Source organism: Podarcis gaigeae (genome assembly GCF_964106915.1).
Source record: "Podarcis gaigeae genome assembly, chromosome: 1".
NCBI lineage: Eukaryota > Metazoa > Chordata > Lepidosauria > Squamata > Lacertidae > Podarcis > Podarcis gaigeae.
Window position 1 is genome coordinate 48,866,250 of NC_139678.1, and position 3,115 is coordinate 48,869,364.

Consider the following 3,115-nt stretch of genomic DNA (forward strand, 5'->3'; position numbering starts at 1 on the left):
AATACTACTAGCTCAAGAATGACTTATCGACCACCCAGCAGGAGAAAAAAGCCTAGCTGATCACGTCTTAGCTCATTAACTCTAAAAGTCTCACTTAATTCTACTGTTGCTAACCAAGAAACCAAATTTAGAATTCATCTTCTAGCCTCAAAAAAGTTATCTCACCACTATGGAAAAAGATTAAAAGGAAAACCACTTATTTCCCCCCAGAATTAACAGTTTCTTCCAAGGTTGATTCCTACCATAGGTCTGATATTTTGAGCATGAACAATCTTTATTTACCATTAAAAGCAAGCTAACCACACCTACACCATCCTATTACCCAGCCTAGAGAAGTCTAACAGCAATTCAGAAAGACATAAGCAAAACAACTGTTTTGCATTTATGTATCTTTAATATTTAACAGCTGCCTTTCCACTCATTGCTACTTAAGGCGAATAAACATTAAAAATACAATATAAATAACACACCAATAAAACCACCACTCTAATACAACACAAACCATGTATGTATATGACCTATTAAGCATTTTAAGTCACTGACATCAATTAGATTTATGTGCTGATGTCTGTCCCACTGCAAACAATGCAATTTAGAAATGCTTAACTTTGACCAGCGGAATATAGGAAATAGCCTTATATTGTGCTAGTCTATTGGTCTATCTTGCTGGCAACAACTCATCAGAGTTTCAGCCCTATTTGGAGGCACCAGCGGCTAAATCTAGGACCTTTACATGGAATACACATGCCCTAACATTAAGCTACTGCTGTTCCCCTTTGGTTGGCTTGTGGCTGAACTCTGCCCCGTAACTTTAAGTGACATTAGCCGAGCAATATGTTAGCAATGATAGAATCATGTTTTCAGGTCACCTGCTTCAAATAAGAACTCTTAAGTGATCAGTGCCTGTTGAAAACCTTTCTCTTCCACAAGCCTTCTGAGTATGTACACCTACAGCCTGCATAGTGAAACAGTTATCAGTGTTCTTGTTTAAGTGCAAGCGATTACAGTATTATTTATGCTTAACTGGATTTTTATGCTTTATTGTTATTTACATTGTTACCCACTCAGATCATTTATGATGAAGGGCAGGAAATAAATTCAACAAATGGTTTGCAATCTTTTTAAAAACAAACAAACACGTTGACTAGCAAGCCTTTTTTAACAGTGTTTACTGCAGAAAATGTTTCTAGGGGCAACACTACTGTTGCTTTCTTCAGTTCAAACTACTGTATTTGAACAAGATTATTTATTTTGCATTTGATAACCAGACACTGCATATTATTTAAGAATATACTATAGCCTTTAAGTGGTTTTTTTATTTTTAATTAAAAAGAAAGTGATCTCATATAATCCTCACCTGCATTTACATTTGAGAATACAACTTCCTCTGTAGAACAGGAAGTGAGAAATCTGAAGCTCACCGGCTCCAAAATTTGTGGAACTCTTTCCGTGTTCCTTTCATACTAAGGTTCAACTACTTAATTCAACTTAGCATTTTCAAATTGGATTGTCAACATATGTTGTCATCCCAACTGGGGCAATCAATACAGCACCACAGAGATGGCATATTTCAGATATTTATTTTCCCCCTTTTCTAAAATCCTACAAAAGTTTTCTGAAATACTGGCTGAAAAAACACAAAATATATCACTTACTGTTCAGCAAAAGCAAAAACAACTCTTCTCTTTTCTACTCTTGCTAATATACATTGCCATATGTCCTATATACAGTTCCAACTTTCTTTCAAGATTGACCAAAACAAAGAAATTGTGATGGGTGGAGTGCAGACTCAGAGCTTGGTGTTTTAATACTTATTACAGTCCCGAGATACATTCACAGAGACAAGACAGCTTTATCTGCAAAATACTTCAAAAACCCCACTTTCTCGATCAGAGGTTTCAAATGGTATCGCAACATTAACCCACCCAGCACGTAATTCGGAATAGATAGCGTGTTGCCGGTACACAAGGTAATCCTTCCTGCAAACGCCCTCCATGCCGGCAGAGACTAATGGCTTTACAAGGCCAACTCCCCAAACATGGGACTTTCAGCAGGTTGCGAAAAGGGGGCCGGATTAAGCACAGGACACACTGAAATAGAACGTGTGCGAGCCAACAATGGAAATAGCTGCACCTAAAGGAAACCCAAGAGACAGGGATGGCAAAAGGGGTCCTTTGAGGAAGCAGCCCAAGAGGCGGGTTACACACAAACTGCAAATACCTGAGGATTAACGCAAAAGAGCGTAAAACGGGGAGGGGGGAGAGAATAAATGTCAACAAACAAGACTGCCTCTTCAGTTTCTACTCAGGCACGTACACAGAGAGAGACAGGAGATATAAACAGGCAGAAAGAGAAAGCACGGAGGAAAGGCGGGGGTGGGAAAGGTCTCGAGAAGTAACCAGCCAGACACGGAGACAAAAGTTCACACACACACGCAGAGGGGAGGGGGAAGGAGGAAGAGGCTGAGGAAGACAACATGTAAGAGGAGCAGCGCCACCTCCTCCCCGGCACACTCCCCCCAACCAGACGCCTCAGGAAAGGGGTCTCGGCTCCCACAAGAGCCCAAACGCACACACGGGAGAAGGGCTGGGCGACTAACTTTGGGGGCCAACTTCCAACGCGCCTCCCCCCGCCCGCCTCTCTCTCGGAGACCTGTTGAGGCGGCTTCAGGGCTAAGTCAGAAAAAGGGCGTCTCACCTTCGCGTTCCTACTGAAAGCAGCACCGGACGGGGCTCAGCCTAAATAGGGAGGAGGAGGAGGCGCGCGCCCGGCAGCTCCGTTTCTTCACTTGAGGCCCCTCAGAATAATAGACGCGGGCCGGAGACAGGCAGCGAAACACAGCCCTCCCAATTCACCCCGCGCGCAGCCGCCCAGGGAGGAAGGCAGAGCCCAGCACCACAACTTCGGCCGCCGCCGCCGCCCCGCCTCCTGTGCCAGATCCCCAGCAACGAAACCGACTTCCCACGCTGCGCGCATGTGCGCACCAGTTTCTCTCTCTCTCTCTCTCCTCCCCCCCCCCATCTCGCCTCTCTCTCTCCCTCTCCCGCCCCATCCTCAAGCCCCTCCTCGCGAGGGTAGGGGCGAGCTCCTGGAAACGTGCGCCTGCCCTCTGCTG

At 44.6% G+C, this 3,115-nt stretch overlaps 1 protein-coding gene across 6 annotated transcripts in view; it reads right to left on the reverse strand.

The window, feature by feature from the left end:
• PALS1 (protein associated with LIN7 1, MAGUK p55 family member) overlaps positions 1–3,019 on the reverse strand; it is a 51,731-nt gene extending 48,712 nt beyond the window's left edge. For 3 of the 6 annotated variants that reach the window (XM_083750562.1, XM_083750564.1, XM_083750563.1), the window contains exon 1: positions 2,698–2,976. The gene's annotated coding sequence lies outside the window, so the exon portion shown is untranslated. Of the gene's footprint in view, positions 1–2,697 lie in introns of all 6 variants that reach the window. The other 3 variants (XM_083750566.1, XM_083750565.1, XM_083750567.1) reach the window with 3 other exon arrangements.
• Between the last annotated feature and the right edge of the window lie 96 nt (positions 3,020–3,115).